This window comes from Hylobates moloch, unplaced genomic scaffold, assembly GCF_009828535.3.
Source record: "Hylobates moloch isolate HMO894 unplaced genomic scaffold, HMol_V3 SCAFFOLD_1, whole genome shotgun sequence".
Taxonomy (NCBI): Eukaryota; Metazoa; Chordata; class Mammalia; order Primates; family Hylobatidae; genus Hylobates; species Hylobates moloch.
The window spans coordinates 21,273,493-21,295,082 of record NW_026652276.1 but is presented as its reverse complement, the minus strand read 5'-3'; the positions used below and the strand labels follow the sequence as shown (position 1 = coordinate 21,295,082).

Here is a 21,590-nt window from a genome sequence, read left to right as displayed (position 1 = left end):
TTTTTATGTTTTAAAATATTAGTTCAATGTTAAGCATGATGCTTGCCAAACCAAACATATCTATATTCTAAATTAAGTCTTCTGGCTTCAAGTTTGCAACTTCTCACCTATACCAAGGGCCTATGAGCAGTCAATCATCAATCACAATTACGCAATAGAGTTGACCCGCAACTCAGTGATTCTCAACCCAGACAAAACATTCGCCTCATCTGGAGAGCATTTTACAACGAGCAGGGCCTGAATCTCACCTGCAGTGATTCTGATTCAATCAGTCTTGGATTGGTCTCTGACTTCAGTAAGCTTTCAAAATTCCTCAGATGATTCCAATATGCAGCTTGGTTTGAGAAGCATTGGTCTGGAGGAATCGTGTCTGTCTCTACCTGGCTGCCACGGCCTCGCCTTGCTCCCATGGCTCTCAGGTCCCCAGGACTGCCTAAGACCTTCTTCCAGCAACACTTGCCTTTTTTGTTGTTCCAGAACCTTTATTGGTGATGAGAGACTCTAAAGAAGTCACAGCTTGCTTCCTTTCTGAAGAATGTTGCGATTTTGGCTCATGTGCAGTTCATGACAACTCTTCTCCAACAGCATGCCATAGTCCACTGTCTCAGGTTCCCATTTTTCCGCCAGCTGCAGAGCAGGAAGGGACAAATCAAAGTGAGTATCCTCTTGCTATTTTTCAATTTTATGCTGTCTAAACAATATTCATAACAAGCACTGTGGTAAATCTCTCATTTACTGTCACAGTTCTACTGTTTTGGTGTACTTTTATATTTTTACTCCAAGTATTGAAAACAAATTAAATTCAGCAAAATAGAAGATCCAGGGAATATAACAAATAATTATTCCTGCCAAGCATGAGTATTTAGCACCTGCATGTTTGGGAAACGTTCAAATTGGTTTGCTTTGTATATGCTGTAAAAGTGCTCCCTGGAGCTAAGGAAATCTCTTTTGGATTTACTTGTTATTTATGTATTTATTTGATTTTTAAAATATAGGCAATAGGCAAATTAGGTTAGGTTGCAAGGTCTCTGGGTACAGCCACAAGATTTCGGAATATTGCATTTGGCCTGGATCTCATATCGGAGTCAGGTTTGGGTTATTAATCTGTGGACCTGGGGCTGGATGGATTATATTAAAGTAAGACTTTGTACACTTTCATATAACTCATTTTTGTCACACGGCATTATATTTCTCAGTGGCCAAAGCTTCACAAATGGCTCATAAATATTTTGTGAATGAAGGTTTGGGGATGATAGTGTGTCATAGCAAGAGTGAAATGATGCAAGAGATGGGAGAAAGGGAAAGTGAGCTGCAGAATTTTCACTGCTCCTGCATATTGTAGAGAACTGATTTAGAGGCCTGTGTAGTTTCTCCTTAATTACTTCAGAGATGGTTTTGGAAAATGCAACTCTAAATGGAGCGCAGGATGATTTATGGTACTATTTTATGAGATGGAATTAAAAATTCAAACCAGAATGTGTAACTGTGGCAGCATGAGGCTACTCATTAAGAGGCAGTGAACGCTGCCATTCATTTGCCTGCACCTGCTGGGGGTGGGGGTGGAGGAAACATGCTGATACCTGCCCACTTGACTGGGCTTGGCAAGAATAAGAGCTTCCTGGATCAGTGACTGGAGAAAAACTCTTTGGGGAGGCGGGAGAAACTCCCCAAAGTCTGTAATGAGAACAGTTGGCAACTTACACAGTACAGGACAGTCAGGCATCGACACAGTGTGGAATCCAGACACACAGCTCTGCAATTTAAGAGCCTGTGGCTCAGCTTTCTTTATCTGTCAAATAGGATTGGTAACAACCACAGGCTACTCTGTAAAGATGACATAAAATCATATATGGAGAAGCCGCTGGTGAACTAGATTATGGAATATAAATGTGAATTATAGTGTGTTATTATAAAATCTCCAAGGAAACTGCCTCAGTATCTTTTATTATTAGCATGAAGCAGAACAATTGCTTCACAACTTGGTGGTCTATCTAGGAGGTATGCTACAGGCCACGAAGAACCCCACTTTGTGAAAATTATCTGGATTTTGCCCACTAGCATCCATTTAACCTTGATGGAGCTCTGGCTGTGTGCACAGGATATTTTGCTGGATCAGTACTCATGGTCTACTCACGTGTGCAAAGAAGAAGCAGTTTCTCCATCTCATCTATAAGTGATAGGCTTTTTCTTAAGATCACCCTCTTGCTAAATTGTGGGGATAGATCAACTTGGTAACTTGAGTCTTGGAGAGGTGAATTTATCTTTTCATATTTCTCAACCTCTAGGAAAAAAGTGCTAAGACCTCCCCATTTCCCTTATTTCCTCAACAGCCCTCTAAAATGGTTCATGTGACCTTGAGCCAACAGAGTGATAGAATCCTAAGGTCCAGGCAGAATCTTTTGCTGCCTCTGCTCTCTGAGTGGTATTCTTCTGTCCACCTGGTCCCTGTCAGCATCTGTAGCCAGTATAACTTGTGGTGGGTTCACTCTTGCTCCATTTGGTTCAGTAGCTTTTTTCTGCAGCCTGTCTTCACCTGGATTCTCTCTTGTCCTCTGAGTTTCAGCTGCATTCCCTTTCCACCCCCGGTGTGGTCTTGATATAAGGTTCCTTCTCTCATCATTAGAGGCCTATTGTTTCTGAATTCCACTGCCTTGAAGTTATCCCTCACAGGCTGGCAAAAGATCCCAGGTCCCACCCACACTACACCAGAAACAAGATTGGCTCCAGAAAGTTAAACCCTGGCCATTCCTCTGATGATAATGTTGGGGTTGCTAATTGCCTTTGATGTCACCCTCTCCCCTCACCTACTCCTCATCAACGTGATGTAGTGGTAATCGCTACCAGAATCTGTTCTAGAGTTCCTTGCTTTTGACTTTTTCATCTGTTAGCTAAATTATCTAAAATTCCTCCTGATCTCTGAGTCAAAGTCTGGACTCTTGCCCTCCTGCCTCACAGACTCAGTACCCAGGAACTGCCAAAGGCTGGCTGGACTTGTCATTGTTCTGTAGCACATCTTCCTTCTGTTTTGGCAAACAATCTTATGGCCTGGTTGTCATGGATGGAAGGGGAATCTTACAACACTATGGAAAACACTTTAAGGTCTGAGTCCTCCAGGTTTGGTTCTGGTTATGCAAAATTGCTTTAACCTTTAGATAAATATTTTTCAAGAAAGCCTGGCTTCAGAGCCTTTTGTCTTACTGCAAAATCTTATTCTGAATGACAAACATAAAAGTAGATATTTATTTCATACATATCCCCTCTCCTACACACACAGAGACCATGTATCCGATACTATTCTAGACGTTAGGGATACAGTGGTAAAGAAAACAATAAATTCCTGCTTCCAAGGAACTGTCTTTCCAGTGTAGAGTGACAATCAGTAAACCAAATGAGTAAGTAAAGTAAACATACAAGGTGTTGATATGTGGTATGGAGGAAAATAAAGCAAGAGAGAATAAGTGATGCAGGTGAGTTTCTGGACATTAAGAGTAACATTTGAACTAGACTTGATAGATAGCAAGAAAGAAAACCATGCCATGTGGATTATCTGAGAGAAGGCCATGCTAGCAAAAGTCATATAAAAATTAAAAATAGAGGCCAGGTGCAGCGGCTCACGCCTGTAATCCCAGCACTTGGGGAGGCTGAGGCGGGCGGATCACAAGGACAGGAGATCGAGACCATCCTGGTTAACACGGTGAAACCCTGTCTCTACTAAAAATACAAAAAAATTAGCCAGGCATGGTGGTGGGTGCCTGTAGTCCCAGCTACTCAGGAGGCTGAGGCAGGAGAATGGCGTGAACCCGGGAGACGGAGCTTTCAGTGAGCCGAGATTATGCCACTGCACTCCAACCTGGGCCACAGAGTGAGACTCCATCTCAAAAAAAAAAAAAAAAAAAAAAAAAAAGAATTAGAAAAGCATGTTAATATTTTCAAAATATCCTGATACTTTGTCATCACTGATCCTAAAAGTGCTTGGTTCTTTGTTTTAGGCAGGTATATCCAGACTAAATATGATTAGCAAATTATACTTTCTAAAATGCCACAAAGATCAAGTCAAAAATCTCTGGGGAATCTTCTTATATGACAAAGTCATTTATATATTCATATAGAATATAATAAGAGCTGTGGATAAACAAAAATGAATCTGATGGTGTGATATAATTCCTGCTTTCAAGGAGCTCTTGAAGAGTCAGACAGGAGGGACTTAATTATAAGAGTGTGTAATAAGATTGATGCCAGACACGAGCATGGGGTCTTTTGGAAATGTGGAGGCATCTAATATGCCCTGGGTGGGAGAGGGAAGTCAGATGATAACTTCTCAGAGAAAGCAATACCTGATGTGGATCTTAAAGGGCGAGTGGAAGTTACCCAAACAATGCCGTGGAAGAAGTGATCAACGCAGAAGGGGCAACATCAGTTAATGCATGCAGATGGGCCATGCAAGATGAGGTAAATGTGGCTCATAGCTTCTGGAAAGAAGACATGATGTGGGTGATGATGAGAAATGAGGCTGGAGATGTGGACAGAACAAGGAAAGCCAAATTAAGTACAAATTCCTTCACCGGCACATCTTCCTTACCAGGCACATTTCCAGCAGTGAGTCAACTACAGCCTTTGCTCTGTTTAAGCTGAGCTGGGTGTCAGGAGTGTCTTCCCTCTGCTGCTCATTCCTACAAAGAGTATTAGTTTCTTGAGTCCCGAGTACAGCTACCATAGCCTGAGAGCCCTCCTTCATTGTGGCTGCCCAGGTGAGCTAACCAATATTTGCCTTAGGTTCCGCTCTCCCTAGCTCCGTCACTGCCGCCTCTTGTTGTCATTTAAATGTTTCATGTATGTCTATTTTCATTTTATGGATTATAAATTTGAGGGCACAAACTACCCTATGTTTCTCCTACATTGTCCGACATAATGTTCTGCATACTCCGAATGTACTTGTTAAAAAATGCATTTTGTTTCTTTAAACCTGCATTGTTCAATATGGTAACCACAAGCCCCAGTTACTTAAATTTAAATTAAGAAGATCTATGAACCTTCAGTTTCTTGATCTCATTAGTCACGTTTCAAGTACTTAGTACAGGTACGGCTAGCGGCTACTGTATTGGGCAGCACAGAAAATATTTCCATCATCACAATTGGCCATCACTGCTTTAGAATACTTTTTAAAAGGAATTTCCAGGTGAGAACTGCTTCAGGTCATTTTTGGAATCATACCTATAAATTGTCAAAAGAGTGCCAGTCAATTCTATTGCACATGATATTAAAGTTATTGATGAAACATTATAATGTGACTCTAGGTAATTTACTTTTACAAGCTTGGCAATACACAAAATGTAGATATTTATTGAAGAAATAAAAATAATAGCATTTTATTGATGTCTACTCTGTGCCAGGTATTATACTAATATGCTATATATTTTTATGCTATGCATCTTTTAATCTTTAGCCTTTTGAAGTATATTTTGTTAAAAAAGAGGAAACTGAGGTCATTCTCGTGAAATAAATTACTTAGGATATACAGTCAGGAAGAAGTAGAGCCAGTATCCTAACCCAGAACTGGTGACCCAAAAGCCTGTCTAGAGAATATTTTATTGATCTGTCTGTCTATCTATCTATCTATCTAATATTTATCTCTCTCATATATATATATATATAATTTGCCAATATCAGCCACCCAGATCTAAGAAATATTACCATTTTCCATATTTGCATCTTTCTATGAAATAAAGACAGCCAGGCGTGGTGGCTCACACCTGTAATCCCAGACTTTGGGAGGCCGAGGCAGGCAGATCACCTGAGGCTGGGAGTTCGAGACCAGCCTGACCAACATGGAGAAACTCCATCTCTACTAAAAAAATACAAAAAATTAGCTGGGCGTGGTGGCGCATGCCTGTAATCCCAGCTACTCAGGAGGATGAGGCAGGAGAATCCCTTGAACCTGGGAGGCAGAGGTTGTGGTAAGCCAAGATGGCACCATTGCACTCCAGCCTGGGCAACAAGAGGGAAACTTAGAAGAAAGAAAGACCTACACATTTAAAGACACTTTTAGCCCTTCTGTATTAGTCCATTTTCACACTGCTATAAAAAATACCTGAGACTGGGTAATTTATAAACAAAAGACATTTAATTGACTCATAGTCTGCCTGTCTGAGAAGACCTCGGGAAACTTACAATCATGAGGAAAGGTGAAGGGGAAGTAAGCATGTGTTACATGGTAGCAGGAGAGAGAGTGAAGGAGGAAGTGCCACTTTTAAACCATCAGATCTCATGAGAACTCACTATCATGAGAACAGCATGAGGGAAACTGCCCCCATGATCTAATCACCTCCCACTGGGTCTCCTCCTTGACATGTGGAGATTACAATTCACGATGAGATTTGGGTGGGGACACAGAGCCAAACCATACCATCTTTCCTGATTCCATTTTTTTTCTTCTTCCTGCTGCAAGGATAACTACTATGCTGAAGTTAGTTTGTTCCTTTCCATTCAGGTGTCAGTCGTTTCATTATGTTTACCTGTATCCAAAAGCAGCATATAGTATTACTTTGAAACTTTTAACTTGAATGTAGTATTGTGTGGTTGACATTTCTACCCAATATTTTGTTTCAGGATTTATTTCTGTTGATGCCTGTAGCTTTGGTTCATTTGTCTCTACTGTTCAGTGTTATTCCATATGTCAATATAGCACAGTTTACTCATTATCCTATTGGTAGACATTTCTGTTCCTAATTTTTTTCCATTGCACAAAAAGCTGCCGATATGGTCTGCATATATGTTTCCTTAAGCTTATCGCAAGCATTCACCTAGGATATTTCAGAAGAAAATCACAAGGGGCTTGGTAGTATACATCTACATGTTACTAGATATCAGTAAATTGTTTTTTAAATGGAGATTTCAATTTATAATCCCATTGACAATGTTTGAGACTTTTCATTTTCACACACTTCTGTAGTACTGGGAATTTTCACACTTAATTTTTTGCTAGTTTGATGAGCATAAAATAAATGGTTTTTCATCTTAATTTTTATTTCCTTAATGAAATTGAACATATTTTCTTCTATTTAGTGGCCATCCAAGTATCGTCTTCTGTGGCTCATCTAACCTTATTCATTGGCCAAATTTCTATTGCGCTACTGATTTATTTTGTATTGATTTATGGGAATTCTTTATATGTTTTGATTATAAATTCTTTGTTTTTAATGTGGGTTGCAAATGACTTTCCAGTTTGTCCTTTCTTTGTCTTTTCATTTTGCTCATAGATGCTTTCAATTTTGATGTAGTTAGATTTATAATTTCCTTCTTCAGAGTTTGTACTTTTAGTATCTTTTTTTTTTTTTTTTTGGAGACGGAGTCTTGCTCTGTCGGCCAGGCTGGAGTGCAGTGGCATGATCTCAGCTCACTGCAAGCTCTGCCTCCTGAGTTCATGCCATTCTCCTGCCTCAGCCTCCTGAGTAGCTGGGACTACAGGCACCCGCCACCATGCCCAGCCAATTTTTTGTATTTTTAGTAGAGTCGGGGTTTCACCGTGTTAGCCAGGATGGTATCAATCTCCTGATCTCATGATCCGCCCACCTTGGCCTCCCAAAGTGCTGGGATTACAGGCATGAGCCACTGTACCTGGCCTGTACTTTTAGTATCTTAAGATATTTTTTTCATATCTCAACATCAGAAAGATGATCTTATATTTTTTCTAAAAAGTTTTAAAGCTTTGCTATTTATAGTAAGGATCTCAGTCAATTTGGATTTTATTTTTGTGTATGATGTAATACAGGTATCTACTATTTTCATATAGATCACTAACTTGGCTATTTTAGTTGTGACCAGCTACCCTTCTCATTATGCAGAATGCAACTGCGTCATTTATGGAGTCACCATATGTGTGTGGGACTGGGTCTGATCTCTCTTCTTTGCTGTTGGTCTCTTTATCCCATTGTTTACAATCTTGTGATTTTTGATATGTTATACTACACTGATTTTCCCTTTGTATTGTTCTTTGAAATTGGTTTAGCTAGTCTCAGCCCTTTCTTTTTCACTCTTAGTTTTTGGAACAGCCTGCCAAGTTTTGGTTTATGGTTTTTCCATTCTGCCAAACCACTTCTATTTTAAGTCCCACATAAAAGTCTCTCTCAAGAAGGATGGTGAGATTAAATCAGAAGATGACAGTGGGAAGGAGGTAGTGGTTGATCCTGTCAAGCCATAGGGCCTTTGGCCAAGATTAGATATAAAGACAGAGGTGAGAACTGATCACTGACTGTGCAGGAGTGAGGTTAAATGCATCATCCACTTGAGCAGGGTTAGAATTACGATGTCAGACACATCATATGCAGGGTGATAAGCCAAAATCTGGGAAGAATAAGGGTATTGGGACAGTCAGGGTCTGTGATAATTGCCTGGATACTTAGGGGGATGTTAGTTACCTAACAAAAAGCTAACAGAAATAAGGTCACTGCAACTGGAAGCAGTTCTACACTAGTTACAAGCCCACCCCCAGATTGAGATCTTCCCTTGTAATAAGACAGCATGGCACAATGGTATAAGGAGCAGGACTTTCAAATCCAACAGGTGTGGACTCCAGCCCAGAACCACCACAGGGGAGCTGAATGATATTGGATGAGGTTCTCAGTCCTTTCTAAGCCTCTGTAAAATGAGGAGGATTCTAATTTCTACCTTACAAGTGAGAAAAACAACAAGAAAAATGCCTGCCAAAGAGTAAGTGCTTTAAAATATCGTTTTATTCCATTACAAATGATCATGAACCTATTAAAAGTAAGTCACTTCCCAAATGCCAGAAACTGTGTCCTTATCCCTCCAGTAACCTCCTGGTCAACTTTGGAGGATCCATTTCATTCTGGTGCATGTGCACAGTCATGCACCGCATAAGGACATTTTGGTCAACAATGGATGTCTTGTAGGACAGTGGTCCCATAAGGTTATAACATCATATTTTACTGCAGTTGTTCTATGTTTAGATATGTCTGGATATACAAATATTTGCCATTGCATTGCAATTTCCTATAATATTTAGTACAATAACATGCTGTACAGGTTGGTAGCCTAGGAGCTACAGGCTACACCACATAGCCTAGGTGTGTAGCAGGCTATACCATCTAGGTTTGTGTAAGTACACTCAATGATGTTCACGTGACAACAAAATCGCCTAATAATGCATTTCTCAGAACATATCCCCATCATTAAAGGATTCATGACTGTATTTCCATCTGCTGCAAATAGTGACTACTAGTAGCTTTTCACTGCATTGGACTCCGTGCCTATGGATGCCATAAGCCTCTGCACATAATCTTTTCTCTTCCAGGTCTTAACCTGGGCTCAAAACCCAGCCACTCTTCACTTCCTGGACAGGGAAAGTAATAATTTATCTCTGCCTCAGTTTCCTCATCTATAAATGGGTCAAATCTTAGTCTTGGTTATAATATAAGAAAATGAGAGGATATGCAAAAGTGCTTAGCAGAGTGCTCAGCACATATGGGCCTTCTATAAACATTGGTTAAGTGAATGTACTGTGCTAGACAGTGTAGTGTCTAAGAGTCTGTTCACAGATTGATGACAGATGATTTGGGTCAAATATAGGCTCTGCCACTCATTAGATCTTGGGAAAGGTGCTTAAAGGTACTTACTTTCTCTCACCCTTAGGTCTTCCCTTGTGAACTAGGAAAAGGAATGATGTTCATCTCAGGGGATTTGTTCTGAGGATTAGCAGAAATGATGTATATAAACTGCCTGGCACACTGGAACCACTCAGCGAATCTGAGCTTTTATTAAATATTATCACTACACTCCTAGCAGAGGATTGCTTGCTCTGGGGCTTGTTCAATTTGGGATAATATTTGAGTCAAGGGTGAGGGTGATGGCCAGCCTAATATAATAGAAATTCTAGACTTCAATTTTTAGCACATCATGTGATGGGCAAAGCTGGTTTGCAAGGCCCTGGGAGAATCCTTCCTTTCCCCTCCACACCACCAAAATTTACCAAAGGCCTAACCCATCACATCCATATTGGGTGTGGCCGGTACATGCATGAGCTATGATCTGAAGCCTTACTGGTTTGGGTCCAGGGGCTGCTCTGCCCCCTTACAGAGCTGGGCCACTTCCCTTCTTTTGGCCTTGGTACCAGAAAAAGAGAAATTGTCTTCTTTCCATCCTAAGTGGCTGGAGGGTGACACAAAGCATCTGAGTTTTCCTCTTTTTCTTTGTATGCTTCAGGATGGGCATCCCAAGGTCCCCAAAGGACGTGACCAGAATGAGGGGTTGGAATCACAGGTGTGCTAGCAACTAAACTCAGTATGTAAATTGGAAAAAAAGACTTGAGAAAGGGAAAGGAGAGGGGAGTTGGAATTATTTTAATCTTAAAGAAGTTCGATATAATTACAAAACAAAACCTCAGTATCACAGCTGTGGTTATCCACCCAAATTCACAATCTTCATAGTTTGTGAATTTAGCTTCCTATTCATTAGTGGCTCTCCCCCAGTTGTTGAATGTGTTCTAATCATAAATGAATTCTTAATAGCTTCAAACCAAAGGAATTACAGCACAAAGGTCACTGTTTATTTTTAAATGGATTTTTGTAATGTGATATCAAAGATTTATAATAAGAAAATTCACTCCTTCTGGAAGTAGTTGGAGGATGAAAGGCCACTTTCCTCAAAGCTCCAGAGTGACAATGTCACATTAAAGCCACTGAAATAAATGGAGGTCCCAAGAGTAGCCCTACACTCCCATGCATATACTCACAGGCCTCTGTTTCAGGAAAAACTATCTACAGCTCAGTCTCAGAGGGCCTGAGAATATTGTCTGGTATACAAGAGCAGGTACAGCAAGAAAAACTACATTAACAATAACTTAAGTCAAATGAAAATTATTGCTCTCCTTAAAATCCAGGCCGATATGGAATTTCCGTTGTAGTACACAGTCCTCAGCAGCCCAAGTGCATTTATAATTTTCCTCATTTATGGTCAGCACATGTCTGGATGTCAGATACTATAATGAGTAAAGGGGAAGGGGGAGGCATATACCTTGATTTTAAGGACATGAGGCAGATGTCCCACATCTCTTTTCTGCTCACAGGCCATTGGTCAGAATGTGGTCACATGACACACATTCTGCAAGGGAAGCTGGCATATGTAATCCTGGGCCTGGGCAGCCATGTTGTCAGCTAAAAATCCAAAAGTGACTGAGGTGATAGAAAAGATCAGATGAGACCTGGGGCAAACTGTGTTCATAAAGCCTAAACACATTAATTTGGATGTGCCACAGGGCCTAGGAGAGGTTCCCATTATGAACCAGCTCTCAAAGCCTTCATCCATCTAGGTAGAACTAGTCATCCATTGCTACCTAGGAATGTATGCCTCAGTAACAGATTTTTCAGACAGTGCCCATATTTTAGACCCTTTTATTCTATGTAGTCTAGTAGAAGAGATACGAGATAACTTAATGATTACACAAGTAGATAGCTATATATGCCATAGGAGATTCCAATTAAGTGTCAAAAAATTCAGTAAGTACAAGTTATACTCGCCATGTAAATGCCACCTTTTTCCTGGCCCACTCATTTGCCATATCTTTTCCACTCATAAAGCCAAGTGATGTTAGTTCTTGGCTTTTCTAGCAAAGGTGGCAGCCAAGGAGAAAGTGTTCTAAGCTAAGCAGATAAATGTGTGTGGTTTCACTTTGACTAGGATGTAGGGAACTGGAACTGAGAAATGGCAGATAGAAATGGAAGGCTGGGGCCAGATTTTACAAAAGATGTTAGTATTATGTCTTCCCAAACAGATATTGCTAACATTGGACAGGTTCATAGAATTCCACTTACTAAGGCCACTCACTGACTTAGCAGAAAATAAAATGGAATGTATAGACTATGCTGTACCTGGGTTAAAAGAATAGGCTACTATAAACTGTGGCAACCAGGCAACAAGCATTTCTCTCTTCTCTCCTTACTTGGAATCTGTCCTAGGTAAGAAAGGAAGCAGCAGTAACTGCCTATCTGTTGAGTTTTAAGGGGTACAAAAACTTGCTCACCAACTTCCGATGACAGAAAATTCCCAAGTATTAACTCAGTTTTATTTGGAGTATTATCATAACTGCTGTTTTATCCCCTCCTTTTCTTTCTCCTCCTCCTTTATCTTTATTACAAAAGGAAACATTGGACTATAGAGGCCTCATTTGTTAATGGATAAAGAAAAATGAGGAATAGGCATTTGGGTTCTAGTTCCAGGTCAGCCTTGAAAGTGTAACCCTGGCTCAGGCCATGCCTAGATCAGCTCTTTGAAACAGATGCCTCACTGTTTCATACCATTAGGGGGCCTGAGAAGAAGGGACTCCTCAATGACCTAGTTGAAAGACGTATGGCCTTTTCTCACCAAGATCACTATGGGAAAGAAGGTAGTGGTGAAGAGATGATCTAAGAAAGGAGATAACATCAATTTTATTTTTTCTAATTACTGGCACTTGGGCAAGGCACCGGAGTCTTTGTAGGATAAAGACATGAGGATTCTAGACAATCTTTCTTAGATCCAAGGGGTCTGAGTAACACTGGGCACCATGTGGATTTCACAGGATATAGAACATAATGAAGCTACAATTGACACATCAAATTATTATGGTGATTATGAGCACTCAGTTATACATTTAACATGTGTCCCATTGATCATTAGGAAATTAATTAACAATTTAGGTAAATGTAATGACATTTTTTCAGATAATGTGGTCCAAACACACAAAGATATGGAAAATGTGAGAGATTAAGAAAGGATTAGCAAAATAATTTGATTAGTGCTGTACATCTTCTGAATGCTTCAAAAACTTTGGAATAATCAATGTATCTGACTTTATTTGCCACAGGTGAAGAAGTATCCTGAATGCACTCTTAGCACAGAGCTATCTTTCTATCTTTGTATTCAGGAAGTACAGTTTGTATTTTACAGATTTACCTTTATCTATGTGAAAGCATAGCAAGGTGAGGGGTAAAAAATTAGTTAAATAGAAAACAGCGTATTTTTGTTTTGTTTTGTTTTTGTGTTTCCTCAGGAAAGTGCTTTGATTCTTCCTGTTTTTTAAGAACATATTTTCTAAATGTAAAGTTTTAACCTCAGAGGCATCTTGGAAAGAAAATAATAGACTCAACTTACATCTCTAGCACTGCAAGTTAAATATCTTGAAGAACTTAAATACTTTAAAATACTAGCCATAGTCCTAGCCCTGGGTAGCCATGTAAAATATAAAAAACCATATCTATGAGCAGTCATGAAATAACCAAATGCATATACTCTAAATACAAAGAGAAAGTAGAATCCTGGGATATAAATAGGCACCAAAGCTGGCTTTTACCTTAAAGGTCTCTGTTGAACCCTGGGAACTCTGAAATTTCAACTTTGATTGCTTTATGGGGTTGGAGGTGGGTACAAGGGTACAGAAATTAAATTTTAAGCCCACTAAAATGAGGGAATTTAAAAGGAAATTTCTGAATAAGGTTCAAGTATGAATAAAAAAATAAAACCTGTCATTCAGACAAACATAGCAAAGAAACTTGCCCTTCTCAAACATGGCTCTTGGTGGGGGGAAAATAATGTCACCAAGAATGCATAGCTAAAAGCCAGTCTTCATGCAGTTTTTTGGTCAAACATTATGTTACCTGTATAATCTAAAATAAATAGCTAATTTATTTTAACATAGTCTTGAGCTAGTAGTCTCCCAAGTTTATTTTCCCTTTCTTATTCTACAGTAAGAGAAATGGCAAGCAAACTCAAATTCCCCCCGGATTAATTCTGTTTTAACCTAGACCTCAAGATATTCCCATTGAAAAATTTATAAGGAAAAGATGCTTCCCACATTTAGCATCAAAAAGCTAGTACACACACACACACACACACACATACACACACACACACACACACACACACACACACCCCTCCATCAGTGAGAACCAGCAGAAATGAGATAGAAAACCAAGACTTCAATATTGGAGGTGTCTTGATTTTGTAAAAACTTGTAAGGTGTTCAATTGCCAGAATTAGTAGATATGAAATATAAATATGTTTAATATGCTTAAATAGAGCTTGAAAGCATGCATAGAAAATATTAGACATTAAGAAATGAATAAACAGATTTCAATAAGAACCAAATAGAACTTCTAGAAATTAAAAGTACAATAGTAATTAACATTAAAACTTTGATGGATGAAATAAACAACTTAGACATAGGTTAAGAATTAGTGTGTTGCAAGATAGATCCAAATTAATTTGTCCAAAAAGCAGTCTAGACAGATGAAACACGAAAAGATGTGAAAGAGATAAGAGATATGATAGAGTGAGAAAGATTAATATTTGCCTAAATGAAATTTCAGAAAGAATGAATAGAATGGAACAGAGAAAATATTTTAATATCTAATAGCTTGATAACATATAACGGCTTCATATGCTAAAAGATACCGACTTAAGATATAGGAAGCTACTGTACCCCACCCCCAGTCCAAGGGAAAAAAAAGAAGTCCACATGCAAACACCAGAAACTGAAGAGGCCAAAGATAAAGAGATCTTAAAAGCAGCCAAAGAGAAAGATCGAACTGCAAAGAGATTAGGTGGGCAACTGATCTCTCCGTGACGTTAAGGGAAGACAGAAGACACAATGGAAAGAAAAACTTCTCTGCTTATAAAATTCTTTACCCAGTGAAGCTATCTTTCCAAAATTAGGGTGAAATAAAGACATGTCAAACATAATCGGAGAGAGTTTACAACCTAAATACCATTTCTAAGGGATATTATGCAGAATATATTTCAAGTAGAAAAAAAGGATCTAAGGCAGAAAGTCTGAGAGGTAAGAAGGAGTGATGGACTTGGAAATTGGTAAATAGCTGCGTGCAGCTAAACATTGTCAATTCCTTAAAGCAATGAAACATAATATTTCATTTTTTAGATAAAAGATGTTTAGTACTAAATTATTAAAGTACAATAGTATATAAGTCCAAAGCAACTAAAGTCTTTCTAATTTCAGGAGAAGGGTAAAATAAATGATCATCTTTGAACCTTGATCAATATTTGTGTTAAAATAGCACTAGATCATTAAGCAGAGAACATATAACTTCCAAACCAGTGATAGCAGAAAGAGGGAAATTGAATTAGAAAATGAAAAAAGCAAAACAAAAATGACAAAAATCCCTCAATAATTTTGAGAGAAAGCAATGAAGAACGGGGGAAGCAGGTTCAAAGAGACAGCATGAAGCAGCATGAAAAAATAAATTTGGGCCAGGTGCAGTGGCTCATGCCTGTGATCCCAGCACTTTGGGAGGCAGAGATGGGCAGATCGCCTGAGGTCAGGAGTTCGAGACCAGCCTGGTCAACGTGGTGAAACCCCATCTCTAGTAAAAATACAAAAATTAGCCAGGCATGGTTGAGCATGCCTGTAGTCCCAGCTACTCAGGAGGCAGGAGAATTGCTTGAACCCGGGAGGTGGGGATTGCTGTGAGCTGAGATTGTGCCATTGCACTCCAGCCTGGGCAACAGAGTGAGACTTCTTCTCAAAAAAATTAAATAAAAATTAATTAATTAATTCAAATATCATAGGGATATACAAATAGTGGTTATGTATATATTGGAATACTATACAGGAGTGAAAATTAACAAACCATTCCCCCAAACCTGTTCTTTTCTTCTTCCTGGCATATGTCAGCTCTGTTAGCTAGAAATGATTTTCCCAGCCTCCAGTGAAGCTAGGCCCTCTCTATAACTAAGTTTCTGCCAAATAAATGTTTGTAAATATGATATGCTTTACTTTAACTTTGCTTTTACAATGAGATCTCAGCATTTCTTGGTCTAGACTTTTTTCTTGTCTCTTTTCTGGGATGAAATATGACCATGCCTAGAACAAACCCAGCTTTGACCAGACAGATGTGGTCATAGCTCTAAGGGGTGCCATGGCAACCAGATGGGTGATCCTGAGTCCTGTATGACCACGTAGAGTAAAGCCACACCCTGGCTTGCAATGCTGTCTAAAAAAATCTTACCTGAAAGGGAAATTAACTTGTCTTGTTTAAGCCACTGCATTTTTTTTGTTATAGTAGCTTAGCCCCTGTCCTAATAAATGCCGTGTGCATCAATATGAATAAAGCTCTAAAGTATAATGTTCAAGTAAAAAATAATGTCACAGAAGAGAGTATATAGTGCCCTTCCATACCTATACACACACACACACACACACACACACACACACACACACACATATACATATGCAAAGTGGGGAAAGATACTACATATTTATGTACATACACATACACAGAGACATTCGATGCTAAACAATATTTGGAGATTTATATACAGGGTAAAATTATGATATCAGCAAATAATCTAAAACTCAGAATAATGATTGTCTTTGAGGAGTACTGTGGAAAATGTTACAGAGGAGTGATACACAAGGGGCTATTTATTAACCTAGGTAGGTGGTGAGTAAATGGATGCTAATTCTGTTATTATTTAAAATATACAATAATGCTTTATACACTATTTTATAAGTATGAATAATTAACAATGAAAATAAATAGTAGAAAGTGGGGGGCCAGAAGGCCTAGGCTCTAGGTCAGGTAGTTCAATTAAGCACATGCAGTATCTTTGACAAGTCACCTTAACTCTCTATGTCTCAACTTCCTTATCTGTAATAACAGATTCTTTTGGATTTAAATTCTATACATTTTCATTAAATCTTTGTACAGCCTGGACCATGTTTTCACAGAAGTCATAAGATTCTCTGAAAACTGGACTAGTTTTAGAGAATAAAGGTTTTCCTCTCTCTGCAGTTTTAAAAGACAGCATAATTTTGTAGGTTACGGAACAGAAAGTAGAGAATAGATCATAATAAGAACATTTAGAAAAAGAAGTTCAAGAAGCTGAATGAAGTTACCACAATATCAGAAACAGATGTGAATAAAGGTATATGTAAATTCTTTTTCATGTACTGGATCTAAAAAATGTTAAAAATATCCCTGGAAAGTTTTTGTTTGTCTTTTGCTTGGTTTGTTACTTTGTTTTTCTTGGGGAAATATTTTTTTTAATGTATTTGTTCCACATTAAGCCATGAAATTGTTTAACTGACTTTACTAAACTTCAGTTTCCTTATCTGTAAATGCAGAAAGATACTACTTATAGCATAGGATTATTTTCAGGATTAAATGAGATAATGCAAGCATAGTGCTAAGTACAGCATCTAGCACTTAGTAAGCATTCAATAGATGTTAGAGGTGGTGATGATGATGAGAAAGGAGAGAAAAGTGATAATGAGATGGGGACTTCTGTATTTTAAACAGTGCAACGTTTTCCAGTAAAAACTCTGGAGTTTTAAGATTGTTTTAATAGAGTTATATTTGGGTAAATGTAACTAAGTCAAGAAAAAAACATTCAGTCCCTCCGATGGTGAAGCATTCATTCCATGACTGTAAGGAGAGTGAAAAAAAATGCCCCTACAGGCAGGCATGGCTGCAAAGCTACTGATTCAGCATAAGTGTGAGCCTTAGTCATTCAAAACCAGATTTTTCAACATCTATTTTTTTCTATTGATATGGGCTTGCTTTTCAGATGTGCTTCTGAATGTCAGTGATTACACAAATTGGAAGTATATCAGCAACAATTATTCTCACTCCTTCTTATTACTTCTTCCTCTCTGTCTTCCCTCCTTCTCCTTCTTTCCCTTTTCCGCCCCCTTTTCTTCTCCCTCTTCATCTTTTCCTTCTGTTTCTTCTATTCTTCCTCCTCCAATTTTTTAAATAATCATCACAGCATCATCATTTATCAATTATAGCAAACAACTTTTTTTCTTTCCAGCACCCCTTTCTCCTCCTCTTTTTCTTGATTCTTCTTTCCCCCACTTTATATGGTAAAGAGGAGCATGGCCGTTCCTTCCCAATTCTCTACCCAGCCACAGGTGAAGACACAGGTAGAAATCTGGCTAAACAGAGTAACCCAGCTCTCTGAACATGATAATTGGTGAAGTGTTGATATCTGCCTCAAGCAAAGCCAATTAGACACTTGTCAGATATTTGAGATTTGATATATAGAAGCTGCAAAGAAGGTAGAGCCTCCTTCTTCATGATTAAAAAAAATGTATACAGAAGTTGCCTGTGGCTTTCTTAACCATAATCATTTGGAAGAATTTGTTTGTAGGAGGAAAGAGGCCAAAACAAAAATAGAAGAATAAATGAAAGCAAGAGTGCAAGAGAGGCTGAGAGGAAGAGAGAGACAGAATGAGAGAGTGAGTGAGAGAGAGAGAGGGAGAGAACTAGGAAAGAATTTGATGATAATTTTTGATAACTGGATTCAAAATTTCTCAAGCCACATTTGTACGTAAAAGTTTTTAGTTACATGAAAACATACCTTTTAAAAAATTGAGCCAGTTTGAGTTGGGTTTTTGTCATTGATACCCCAAATATTTATTACATGATAACTTGAATGAATTAACTTATTAAGGTTCAAGGTATAAGTACAAGCACGTAAATCTGTAATCTAAAAGGACATGCAACATAAAAAATACATATTTTTCAGAGCACTCTTATTAGACACGGATAGTTCAACTAAATTTTTCTGGCTGATCTGAATAAGTCATATTCAATAGATGACTCAATTTGAGATAAAGTTTCTTAAGTTTCTAAACATGAAAGCATCTTTCTTATTGTATTCTGTGAACAGCAGTATACTTATACAATATTTGTTTATAAAATTTGTACGGTTTACAAACAGTAGTATAAAGAAAATTTAACATTTGTCATGCATCACGTGAGTGGCTGAAACAGACACCATATTTGAAGACAATTTTAAAAACAACAAAATCTGTTATTTTTCATTTGCTTTTAGCTCCAAATTTAAACAGAACAAAGTGAATATAGTAAATATTTCACATATGTAAATACTGGTATCACATCTCTATTAATCATGTAGTACAACATTTGATACTCTCAATTAAAACCCTTAATTTGCCTGCTATAGTGCCTGCAGTCCCTGGAGTAATTGCTCTCTTATTTTCCTGGATAACTTATTTAGGGGAAAATAAAATAATGAAATGATCTTAAAAATGAAAAGGCCTGAAAATAGCGCTCTTATTTAAATTACAATACTTCACACTCATCTGAGATTTCTTCATCTCTGCAATAACGCAGCTGTTTTCCTCAGGGTGTTCTCACAAGTTCATAAAGAAAAAAATTGTTATGAGCCTTTGGAAACCCCAAGGAAGGCAGCTGTGTTTTTGATAAACTGGCTACAGTTTCAACACTTCAAGCTATAGAGAAATTTACACGGGAATTTTCTGCATTATATATCCATGAGCAATACATTTTCAACAATAACAACATACACTGTATTTAGTCAAAGTTTACACAGCAGAGCAGCCAGGCCGAACACTGTGAAATTAAAAACCTGACCTTTAGCAGAAGACTCTGCCCTAAACATACAGAGTGTCATTCCCTCCAACCTCTACAAAAACACAAGGGAAATCAGGGCATGGTCAAGAGATGCATTGGCTGAACTTCCCATCAGACATTCAAGTGTCACATGTTTCTTCACGTTCAGTAGAGGGGATATGTCATAAATCAGTGGCATTAACCAAGGATTTTAGTAAAGAAAAAGTTGACCAGATCTTGAGTGATTGAAGGGTTGGGATGCTGCCAATCCGAAATTCTCTTGTGCACGAGATTGTACTGAATCTTCCCTGCTCCCTCACCTTTACTGTCAAAGCACTTATCCTTCAGATTCTGGCCAAGGAAGGAAAATCCCCAGATTGAACCTATTTTAATGTTTTGTGTGTACCTTTTTAGGAAGTGTCCCAGGTTGTGTCCACCCAGTCGTGCAGGGAAAATCATCATCAGTGTGTCATATGGTGGAAGGTACTCCTCCCTGATGTGCTTTCACCCCTTGTAGTTGCTTTTGCCTTGTGTTGAGTAGATGACTCCTCCAGGCACAGCCATCATCCTTTGTTAGATCTGTTCTCCATCAAGCCAACTCGTTATTCAGTGCTCGTTTCTTCCTTTGTGCACCATTTATCCTGCTGACTTTTCTTTTACAGTCGCTTCTTGCTGCTCTCTTAGGCTTCTTGACAATGGTCATTGCAACAGATTATCTAAGAAAAGTCCAACTTCAACTTACTCTTGAGTGGCATCTCTCTTAAGAGGTCTGTAGAGCTCCATTTATTTGTTTGTCTGTTTATTTGCTTTAAGGAGAGAGTGACATTGTTTCTGTGAATATTCACCAATCTCATTTACTGAGCACCTATGAATTCCTGTTATGGGTTATATGTGTATGTTTGCTAATGAAGAGGACACAGACAGACAAGAAAACAAGTGACTGTTGCAGCATAATGTGCACAGTCAGCAGAATAGGCAACACTTACAGTGCTGGAACTCAGCGCATTCTTGTGGGGGGAAATTAGCAGTCTAACCATTCCTGTGCATTGATCATCACATGAGCAGCCTACATGCATGCTAGAGCTTCAAGTGGGTTGTGCTGTTGAATCAGCTACTTCATGTTAGTCTCCTTTTATAGGTGAGTCTCTGAGGTAAAATAATTTTCCAGAGATCATAGAACTAGTAAATGACAGCAGCAGGATTCACAGGTGTGTCTATTTCCAAAGCCCATTTGTATCCTAACACTAAGAGAGACAATCTTTCTTTCTCCTTTATAAACCTGGTTTTATATCTCTGCTATACAGTCCTGGAATCGAGAATCCAAGCTCATGTTTGTTACACATTAAGAATAAGTGGCATCTAATATAGATAAAAATAAATTATGATAATTTGATTAACTTACCATGTTAATACCTTTACTACCTCTCTTTCACTAGGGCTGGGACAACCAGTAGTGTCACAGACATCAAAACAACTTCATCTGTCTTATGCTAGACATCACCAATCAAGCACCATATACATTGCATACATCAAAACAACTCCATCTGTCCCATGGTAGACATCATCAGTCAAGCACCGCATTCTGCTTTGCTTGTGCCAGGTATAGCCAGTGAGGTCTTCTCCACACAGTGCTCTTAGAATGCTGTACCTACAACCAGCCAGCTTTGGCAGATGTCGTGGGCTAAACTGTGTTTCCCCCAAAATCATATGTTGAAGTCCTTATCCCCAATACCTCAGGATCTTACTTTATTTGAAGATATGATCTTTGCAGTGGTAATCAAGGTAAAATGAGGTCATTAGAGTGAGCTTTAATCCAATATGGCTGGATTCCTTATAAAAAGGGGAAATTTGGAGACAGATATGACCACAGGGAGAATACCATGTAAAGATGAAGGTAGAGATTCACAAGCCAAGAAGTGTAAAAGGCTTCCAGCAAACCACCAGAAGCCAAGAGAGAAGGAAGCAACAGATATTCCCTCACAGCCCTCAGAGGAAACCAACCCCAATGGCTGACACCTTAACCTTGGACTTCCAGCCTCTAGAACCCTGAAATGATCAATTACTGTTGTTTAAACCACTCAGTTTCTGATACTTCGTTATGGCAGTCCTACTAAACAAATATAGTAGATAGGATAAAAGCTATTTCCCACTCCTATATTTGGGAAGGTAGGCAAAAAACAAAAACCCAAATTCGTTGGTTCT

General features: G+C 38.6%; 1 long non-coding RNA gene across 1 annotated transcript in view; it reads left to right on the top strand.

Moving 5' to 3' along the window:
* The first annotated feature begins 486 nt into the window (after nucleotides 1-486).
* LOC116810246 (uncharacterized) overlaps nucleotides 487-21,590 on the top strand; it is a 218,757-nt gene continuing 197,653 nt past the window's right edge. The window contains exon 1 of the long non-coding RNA XR_004370258.2: nucleotides 487-654. This is a non-coding gene — a long non-coding RNA (uncharacterized LOC116810246). The remainder of the gene's footprint in view (nucleotides 655-21,590) is intronic.